The sequence below is a fragment of the Anolis carolinensis genome, unplaced genomic scaffold (assembly GCF_035594765.1).
Source record: "Anolis carolinensis isolate JA03-04 unplaced genomic scaffold, rAnoCar3.1.pri scaffold_15, whole genome shotgun sequence".
Taxonomy (NCBI): Eukaryota; Metazoa; Chordata; class Lepidosauria; order Squamata; family Dactyloidae; genus Anolis; species Anolis carolinensis.
The window spans coordinates 9,912,663-9,922,662 of record NW_026943826.1 but is presented as its reverse complement, the minus strand read 5'-3'; the positions used below and the strand labels follow the sequence as shown (position 1 = coordinate 9,922,662).

At 44.4% G+C, this 10,000-nt stretch overlaps 2 protein-coding genes across 2 annotated transcripts in view; both read left to right on the top strand.

Moving 5' to 3' along the window:
* The window catches only part of LOC134294528 (small proline-rich protein 3-like), a 42,098-nt gene that overhangs the window by 3,409 nt on the left and 28,689 nt on the right, over nt 1-10,000 (top strand). The gene's annotated exons all lie outside the window — the stretch shown is intronic.
* Nucleotides 6,617-10,000, top strand: part of gnb1 (G protein subunit beta 1) — a 63,545-nt gene continuing 60,161 nt past the window's right edge. The window contains exon 1 of the mRNA XM_062965703.1: nt 6,617-6,937. The gene's annotated coding sequence lies outside the window, so the exon portion shown is untranslated. The remainder of the gene's footprint in view (nt 6,938-10,000) is intronic.

The window sequence follows — 10,000 nt, the reverse complement described above, 5'->3', positions numbered from 1 at the left end:
GATAGATAGATAGATAGATAGATAGATAGATAGATAGAATCCTAGAGATGGAAGATAGATAGATGGATGGATGGATGGATAGATGATAGATGGATAGATAGATAGATAGATAGATGGATTAATGGATGGATGGATAGATAGATAGATAGGAAGATAGATAGATAGATAGATAGATAGATAGATAGATAGATAGATAGATAGATAGATAGGAAGATAGATAGACAGACAGACAGACAGAATCCTAGAGATGGAAGATAGATAGATGTAGATAGATACGTGAGATGATAGAACCCTACAACTGGAAGAGACCCCAAGGGCCATCCAGTCCAACCCCCTTAGATAGATAGAGACGACGATCATACGGTCGGATTGAGCTCCCGACCATTAAATAGCCTAGCTTTTTGTTGAGATAAGCAACCCGAAAGACAGTTGCATCTGTCGAGTAGGAAATTTCGGTACCGCTTTATGCGGAGAGGCTAATTTAACCATTTTATAAAAACGTCCAGCAGCCTGCGGAAAGGAATGAGGAAGTACTCCATCAAGGACTCGGTGTCACAGTGGACGGAATCGAAGCCAGAAGCTGGAAAATGTTAAATTTCCTCTGTCTATATATGTTGTATGTCTAATGGCATTGAATGTTTGCCTTGAGAAAGATGAGAATATAAATACCGTAAATAAAGAAACAAAAGCCTGGAATTGGGAGAGACCCCCAAGGGTCATCCAGTCCAACCCTCATAGAGAGATACAGAGACAAGAGATTTTTTTCGGTGATTTTTTTTTAATCTGCTTGGTTTACCGAAGGGCTCGATGGCAACGAGGCTTATCTGCAAATAAGATTACAACCTAAGACACCGTCTTTCCTGGAAGAGAGCCGCTCGGAGGGGAAAGAGGAAGAAGGGCCGGGATCGGCACGGGGTTGGGCCTCCACGTGAAGCAACGTGGGTTTGGCAACCCAAGGTTTGGCAACCCGAGTCCTGCACGGCCACGCAATGAGCACGAGCCGGCGGTGTCATGCAGCAGCTCAAAGGGCCAAGGCGATGCTGCACTTCTATTTTCCGTTTCATATGCACAGTGGTCCCTTTCTCCGGGCCCTGCGCCTGGCTGTGATGCGATCCGTGCCTTTTCAACCACGTTCTTTGACATTGGGCGCAAAGCTGGGTTAAAGCGGCCAGTGTGGATGTGACATAACTGCTTTTCTAACTTCCTTCGATACTTCCTTACCTTTGTTTTTTCTCTTCCCACTCGTTTCTTTTCTTCCTTCCCTTCTTCTCTTCCTTCCGTTCCCACTCATTCCTTTTCTTCCTTCCTTCCCTTCCCACTCATTCCTTTTCTTCCTTCTTTTCCTTCCCACTCATTCCTTCCTTTTCTTCCTTCTTCTCCCACTCATTCCTTTTCTTCCTTCCTTCCCTTCTTTTCTTTCCGCTCATTCCTTTTCTTTCCTTCCTTCTTCCTTTTCTCCCTTCCTTTCCTTCTTCTCTTCCCACCCGTTCCTTTTGTTTCTTCCTTTCTTCCCTTCTGCCTTCCTTCCTTCACTTTCTTTTCTTCCTTCTCTTCCCCTTTTCTTCATTTTTCTTCCTATTTGTTCCTTTTCTTCCCTTTCTTTTTCTTACTTCCCTTCTTTTCACTTTCTTGCTACTTGTTCCTTCTTTTCATTTTCTTCCTATTCCTTCCTTCCTTCTCTTCCCTTCCCTTTTCTTTCTTTCCTTCTCTTCATTTTCTTCTTACTCGTTCCTTCTCTTCCTTCTCATCACTTTCCTCTTCTTCTTTCCTTCCTTTCACTTTCTTCCTATGTGTTCCTTTTCCTTTCTTTTCTTCCTTCCTTCTCATTTTCTTCCTACCCATTCCGTCTAATCACTTCCCTCTTTTCCTTCTTTCTCTTCCCTTTCTTTTCTTGTTCCTTTCCTTCCTTTTCCTCTTATCTTCCTTCCTTCCTTCTCATTTTCTTCCTCCTGGTTCCTTACCTTCTTTCTCTTCTTCCCTCTCTTCCTTTCACTTTCTTCCTGTGTTCCTTTTCTTTCTTTTCTTCCTTCTCTTCATTTTCTTCCTATCCCCTCCTTCCTTCTCTTCCCTCTTCTTTCCTTCCTTCTCTTCATTTTCTTCCTACTCGTTCCTTTCCTTCTTTCTCTTCTTCCCTCTCTTCCTTTCACTTTTTTCCTATGTGTTCCTTTTCTTCCTTTTTCTTTCTTTTCTTCGTTCTCGTTTTCTTCCTATTTATTCCTTCCCTTTCTCCTCTTCCCTTTGTTTTCTTCATTCCCTTCCTTTCACTTTCTTCCTATGTGTTTCTTTTCTTCCCTCTTCTCTTCATTTTCTTCCTATCCCTTCCTTCCTTCTCTTCATTTTCTTCCTACTGGTTCCTTTCCTTCTTTCTCTTCTTCCCTCTCTTTCTTTCACTTTCTTACATGTTCCTTTTCTTTCTTTTCTTCCTTCTCTTCATTTTCTGCCTACTCATTCCTTCCCTTCCTCCTCTTCCCTTTGTTTTCTTCCTTCCCTTCCTTTCACTTTCTTCCTATGTGTTCCTTTTCTTCCTTTACTTCCTTCCTTCTCATTTTCTTCCTACTCATTCCTTTCCTTCTTTCTCTTCTTCCCTCTCTTACTTTCACTTTCTTATGGGTTCCTTTTCTTTCGTTTCTTCCTTCTCTTCTGTCTTCTTTCTTCTCTTCATTTTCTTCCTATTCGTTCCTTTTTTTCTCTTGTTCCCTCTCTTCCTTTCACTTTCTTATGGGTTCCTTTCCTTTCTTCCTTCTCTTCTGTCTTCTTTCTTCTCTTCATTTTCTTCCTATTCGTTCCTTTCTTTCTCTTGTTCCCTCTCTTCCTTTCACTTTCTTATGGGTTCCTTTTCTTTCTTCCTTCTCATTTTCTTTCTTCCTACTTGTTCCTTCTCTTCCTTCCCTTCTCATCACTTCCCTCTTCTTTTCTTCCTTCCTTTCCTTCCACTTTCTTCCTATGTGTTCCTTTTCTTCATATTTCTTTCTTTTCTTCCTTCCTTCCTTCTCATCACTTCCCTCTTCTTTCCCGTCCCTTTCTTTTCTTCCATCTCTTCCTTTCACTTTCTTATGTGTCCCTTTTCTTCCCTTTCTTCCTTCTCTTCATTTTCTTCCTACCCGTTCCTTTCCTTCTTTCTCTTCTTCCCTCTCTTCCTTTCACTTTCTTATGGGTTCCTTTCCTTTCCTCCTTCTCTTCATTTTCTTCCTATCCCTTCCTCCCTTCTCTTCCCTTTTGTCTTCTTTCCTTCCTTCTCTTCTTCTTCCTTCTCTTCATTTTCTTCCTACCCGGTCCTTCTCTCCGTTCCTTCCCTTCTCATCACTTCCCTCTTATTTCCTTCCTTCTCTTCCCTTTCTTTTCTTCCTATGTGTTCCTTTCTTCCTTTTTCCTTTCTTTTCTTCCTTCTCTTCATTTTCTTACTACTTGTTCCTTCCCTTCCTTCCCTTCTCATCACTTCCCTCTTCCTTTCTTCCTTCCCTTCCTTTCTTCCTATGTGTTCCTTTTCTTCCTTTCTTGTCTTCCTTCTCTTCATTTTCTTCCTACTTGTTCCTTCTCTTCCTTCCCTTCTCATCACTTCCCTCTTCTTTTCTTCCTTTCCTTCCTTCCTTGTCATTTTCTTTCTACTCATTCCTTCCTTTCCTTCTTTCTCTTCTTTCTTCCCTTCCAATGTGTTCTTTTTCTTCCCTTTTTCTTCCTTCTCTTCATTTCTTCCTGCCTGTTCCTTCCCTTCCTTTCCTTCTCTTCCCTTTCTTTTCTTCCTTCCTTTCACTTTCTTCCTACGTGTTCCTTTTCTTCCTCTCTTCCTTCTCATTTTCTTCCTATCCGTTCCTTCTCTTCCTTCCTTTCCTTCTCTTCCCTTTTTTTCTTCCCTTCCTTTCATTTTCTTTCTATGTGTTCCTTTTCTTCCCTTTTCTTTTCTTCCTCCCTTCTCTTCATTTTCTTCCTTCCTTTCCTTCTCTTCCCTTTCTTTTCTTCCTTCTCTTCCCTTCCTTTCTTCCAATGTGTTCCTTTTCTTCCTTTTTCTTCCTTCCCTTCCTTTCACTTTCTTCCTATGTGTTCCTTTTCTTCCTTCTCTTCACTTCCCTCTTCTTTTCTTCCTTCTCTTCACTTTCTTCCTACTCGTTCCTTCTCTTCCTTCCTTCCTTTCCTTCTCTTCACTTCCCTCTTCTTTCCTTCCTTACTTCTCTTCCATTTCTTTTCTTCCTTCTCTTCACTTTCTTCCTACTCGTTCCTTCTCTTCCTTCCTTTCCTTTTCTTCACTTCCCTCTTCTTTCCTTCCTTCTCTTCCATTTCTTTTCTTCCTTCTCTTCACTTTCTTCCTACCCGTTCCTTCTCTTCCTTCCTTTCCTTTCTCTTCTTTCTTCCTTCCCTTCTCTTCACTTTCTTCCTACTCGTTCCTTCTCTTCCTTCCTTTCCTTCTCTTCACTTCCCTCTTCTTTCCTTCCTTCCTTCTCTTCCATTTCTTTTCTTCCTCCTCTTCACTTTCTTCCTACTCGTTCCTTCCCTTCCTTCCTTCCTTTCCTTCTCTTCACTTCCCTCTTCTTTCTTTCCTTCCTTCCTTCTCTTCCCCTTTTTTCTCTTGTCTCCTTCATGGGTCAAAAGAGAGCCAGTCCCTTCCCCATCTTCACACATATCTCTAATCCGCACCGATTCCCTTTCGAAGAGAGAGAGAGAGAGAGAGAGAGAGAGGCCTTGGGGTTGTTGTATGTCTTTCGGGCTGTGTGGCCATGTTCCAGAAGCATTCTCTCCTGACGTTTTGCCCACATCTATGGCAGGCATCCTCAGAAGTTGTGAGGAATATATCTCCATGTGCCAGAAGTATTCTCTCCTGACGTTTCGCCCACATCTATGGCAGGCATCCTCAGAGGTTGTGAGGAATATATATCCATGTTCCAGAAGCATTCTCTCCTGACGTTTCGCCCACATCTATGGCAGGCATCCTCAGAGGTTGTGAGGAATATATCTCCATGTTCCAGGAGTATTCCCTCCTGACGTTTCGCCCACATCTATGGCAGGCATCCTCAGAGGTTGTGAGGAATATATATCCATGTTCCAGAAGCATTCTCTCCTGACGTTTTGCCCACATCTATGGCAGGCATCCTCAGAAGTTGTGAGGAATATATCTCCATGTGCCAGAAGTATTCTCTCCTGACGTTTCGCCCACATCTATGGCAGGCATCCTCAGAGGTTGTGAGGAATATATATCCATGTTCCAGAAGCATTCTCTCCTGACGTTTCGCCCACATCTATGGCAGGCATCCTCAGAGGTTGTGAGGAATATATATCCATGTTCCAGAAGCATTCTCTCCTGACGTTTCGCCCGCATCTATGGCAGGCATCCTCAAAGGTTGTGAGGAATATATGTCCATGTTCCAGAAGCATTCTCTCCTGACGTTTCGCCCACATCTATGGCAGGCATCCTCAGAGGTTGTGAGGAATATATATCCATGTTCCAGAAGCATTCTCTCCTGACGTTTTGCCCACATCTATGGCAGGCATCCTCAGAAGTTGTGAGGAATATATCTCCATGTGCCAGAAGTATTCTCTCCTGACGTTTCGCCCACATCTATGGCAGGCATCCTCAGAGGTTGTGAGGAATATATATCCATGTTCCAGAAGCATTCTCTCCTGACGTTTCGCCCACATCTATGGCAGGCATCCTCAGAGGTTGTGAGGAATATATCTCCATGTTCCAGAAGCATTCTCTCCTGACGTTTCGCCCGCATCTATGGCAGGCATCCTCAAAGGTTGTGAGGAATATATGTCCATGTTCCAGAAGCATTCCCTCCTGACGTTTCGCCCACATCTATGGCAGGCATCCTCAGAGGTTGTGAGGAATATATATCCATGTTCCAGAAGCATTCTCTCCTGACGTTTTGCCCACATCTATGGCAGGCATCCTCAGAAGTTGTGAGGAATATATCTCCATGTGCCAGAAGTATTCTCTCCTGACGTTTCGCCCGCATCTATGGCAGGCATCCTCAAAGGTTGTGAGGAATATATGTCCATGTTCCAGAAGCATTCTCTCCTGACGTTTCGCCCACATCTATGGCAGGCATCCTCAGAGGTTGTGAGGAATATATGTCCATGTTCCAGAAGTATTCTCTCCTGACGTTTCGCCCGCATCTATGGCAGGCATCCTCAAAGGTTGTGAGGAATATATATCCATGTTCCAGAAGCATTCTCTCCTGACGTTTTGCCCACATCTATGGCAGGCATCCTCAGAAGTTGTGAGGAATATATATCCATGTTCCAGGAGTATTCCCTCCTGACGTTTCGCCCACATCTATGGCAGGCATCCTCAGAGGTTGTGAGGAATATATATCCATGTTCCAGAAGCATTCTCTCCTGACGTTTCGCCCACATCTATGGCAGGCATCCTCAGAGGTTGTGAGGTGTTGTGAGAGAGGTTGTGAGGTGTTGTGAGAGAGGTTGTGAGAGAGGCCTTGTTTTTATTTATTCTTTCTTTCTTTATGTTTTCCTGTCAGGAAAGGCTCCAAATCCAGGCCAAGGCGGAGTAGGCCCCAAAAAAGCGGCGCGGGGCGGGGCGGGGCGGCGCGCGGGGCTTCCCGGACTGGGCCGCAGGGGCGGGAGGAGGAGGAGGAGGAGGAGGCGCGCGCACCCTCACTCGCTCTCACTCACGGAGGGAGAGATTGGAGCCAGGAAAAAAGGAAGGAAGGAAGGAAGGAAAAGAAGGGAAAAAGGAAGGGAAAAAGGAAGGAAAGGAAAGAAAGAGCCCGGATGGCCGCGCCAGGCAGCTGAAAGGACCGGCGCGGAGCCCCTCGACGGCGTGAGGGAGCGGCCTAGGCCTCGTCCTCTTTTTTTTCTCTCCTCATCTTCGCCCTCGACGCGCCCCGTCAGGCCTCTCCTGAGGAGAAGAAAAAGAGGAGGAAAAGGCCCGCGAGGAAGGCCGCGAAGGGGCCTCGGGCAGCGGCGCCAGGGAAGAAGGAATCCGGTGAGGAGACAACCCCCAACCCCCCTCACAGAAAGAGAGGCCTCCTCATTTAGGCCTCAGTTTTCCCCCTCATAGAAACCCCCCTCCCTCTCCATATTAGAACCCCCCCCCCCTTTGGACTAACTTAACTCATTTTAATTTAAACTGTGTTTTATAATTTGCATATATATATATATATATATATATATATATATAGAGGCGGGGTTTCTTGTAAGCCGCCCTGAGTCCCCTGCTGGGTGAGGAGGGCGGGATGGAAACGGTGCAATCAATAAATAAATAATTTTTTTGAAAGGACCCCTCCCTCTCAGAAAGCCCTCCTCCCTCTTGGAAAGGGTCCCCTCCCTCTTATTTAGATTCTTATCTCTTACAAAAGACCCCCCCCTCCCTCTTGGAAAGGCCTTCGCCTTCTTATTAGGCCCCCTCCCCATCAAAAAGCCTCTTTAGAAAGGACCCCTCCCTCTCAGAAAGGTCCCCTCCCTCTTATAAAAGCCCCCCTTCCTCTTATTTAGACCCTTCTCTCTTATAAAAGACCCCCCTCCCTCTTGGAAAGGCCTTCGCCTTCTTATTAGGCCCCCCTCCCCATCAAAAAGCCTCTTTTGAAAGGACCCCTCCCTCTCAGAAAGGTCCCCTCCCTCTTATAAAAGCCCCCCTTCCTCTTATTTAGACCCTTCTCTCTTATAAAAGACCCCCCTCCCTCTTGGAAAGGCCTTCACCTTCTTATTAGACCCCCCTCCCCATCAAAAAGCCTCTTTTGAAAGGACCCCTCCCTCTCAGAAAGGTCGCCTCCCTCTTATTTAGACCCTTCTCTCTTATTTAGACCCTTCTCTCTTATAAAAGACCCCCCCCCCCTCCCTCTTGGAGAGGCCTTCTTATTTAGGCCCTGCCCTCATAGAAACCCCTCCCCCCCTCTTGCAAGGGCCTTCTCCTTATTAGACCCCCTCCCTTCTCAAAACACTTCTTTAGAAAGCCCCCCTCCCTCTTATAAAAGCCCCCCTCCCTCTTATTTGGACACTTTAGACCCCCTCCCCCTCAAAAAGCCTCTTATAAAAGCCCTCTCCCTCTTGGAAAGGTCCCCACCCTCTTATAAAAGCCCCCTCCCTCTTATTTAGACCCTTCTCTCTTACAGAAGACCCCCTTCTCTCTTATAAAAGCCCCCCTCCCTCTTGGAAAGGGTCCCCTCCCTCTTATTTAGGCCCTTCTCTCTTATAAAAGCCCCCTCCCTCTCAGAAAGGTCCCCTTCCTCTTATTTAGGCCCTTCTTTATTATAAAAGACCCCCTCCCTCTTGGAAAGGCCTTCACCTTCTTATTAGACCCCCTCCCCATCAAAAAGCCTCTTTTGAAAGGACCCCTCCCTCTCAGAAAGGTCCCCTCCCTCATGTAAAAGCCCCCCATCCTCTTGGAAAGGGTCCTCTCCCTCTTATTTAGACTCTTATCTCTTATAAAAGATCCCCCTCCCTCTTGGAAGAGCCTTCTCCTTATTAGACCCCTCCCTCTTCAAAACACTTCTTCAGAAAGGACCCCTCCCTCTTATAAAAGCCCCCCTCCCTCTTATTTAGACTCTTATCTCTTATAAAAGATCCCCTCCCTCTTGGAAAGGCCTTCACCTTCTTATTAGACCCCCTCCCCTTCAAAAAGCCTCTTCTGAAAGGACCCCATCTCTCTCAGAAAGATCCCCTCCCTCTTAGAAAAGCCCCCTCCCTCTTATTTAGACCCTTCTCTCTTACAGAAGACCCCCTCCCTCTTATAAAAGAGAGCCATGTGTGAGTTAGGGCCTTTTACCCTCGCACTCAAGACCTGGCTCTTTACTAGAGCTTTTAATCTATGTTAATTTTATCAATATTTGTATGTATGTATTTTTATCCTTTACAATTTTATCTTGTAAATCGCCGAGAGCATCGTGGATGGAGGGCGATTAATAAGTAATTAAATAATAATAATAATAATAATAAAACTTGATTTATACCCCGCCTAAATGATGATGATGATGATGATGATGATAAAAGCCCCACTCCCTCTTGGAAAGGGTCCCCATGACTTGTACCAAGACTTATGTTGAGGATTCTGGATGAATTGATATTAATCTTGGATATATTTATAATTTTATATAATATGATTTTATTTTGTAATGGTATCTGCTTTTATATGAATTGTTGTTTTGTACACTGTGTTTAGGCATTGAATTTTTGCCTATTTATTGTAAGCCGCCTTGCGTCCCCCTGGGGAGAAAGGCGGGGTAAAAATGATGTAAATAAATAAAAAAAAAAATAAATGTATTAATAATAATAATAATAAAATTAAAATAAATGTAATAGTAGCAACAATAATAGAGAAAAATAATAAATGTAATCATAACAATAATAATAGAGAAAAATAATAAATGTACCATATATTCTCGAGTATAAGCTGACCCAAATATAAGCCAAGCAGGACCCTCACCCGAGTATAAGCCGAGGGGGGCTTTTTCAGTCTTACAAAAAGGGCTGAAAAATTAGGCTTATACTCGAGCCCCCCTTTTTCCTTTTTCTTGTCCCTACCACTCCCCACTTTTCCATCTTTTATGAACCTATATCAACTCTTCAATTGCAGCTCTTAAAAAAGGACAAGCCCCACCCAAGTCTGGGTTGTTGTGAGTTTTCCCGGCTGTGTGGCCATATTCCGGAAGCATTCTCTCCTGACGTTTCGCCCACATTTGTGGCGGGCATCTTCAGAGGTTGTGAGGTCTGTTGGAAACTAGACAAGGGAGGTTTATATATCTGGTTGGGGAAAAAGAACTCTTGTCTGTTTGAGGCAAGTGTGAATGTTGCAGCTGTCCACCTTGATTAGCACTGACTGGCCTTGCAGCTTCAAAGCCTGGCTGCTTCCTTCATGGGGGTCAATTGCAACACTTCAATGGCTTCTCTGTGTAGTCTGTGTTTTGTGCTCACCAGTAATATGTTGTGTCTCAAATAATATGTTGTGTTCAGCCAGACTTGATTTATTTATTAGCTACATTTATATCCCGCCCTTCTCAGAGCGGCTTACAAATTAAATTTACATTCAATATTATATTAGCATAGTACAATA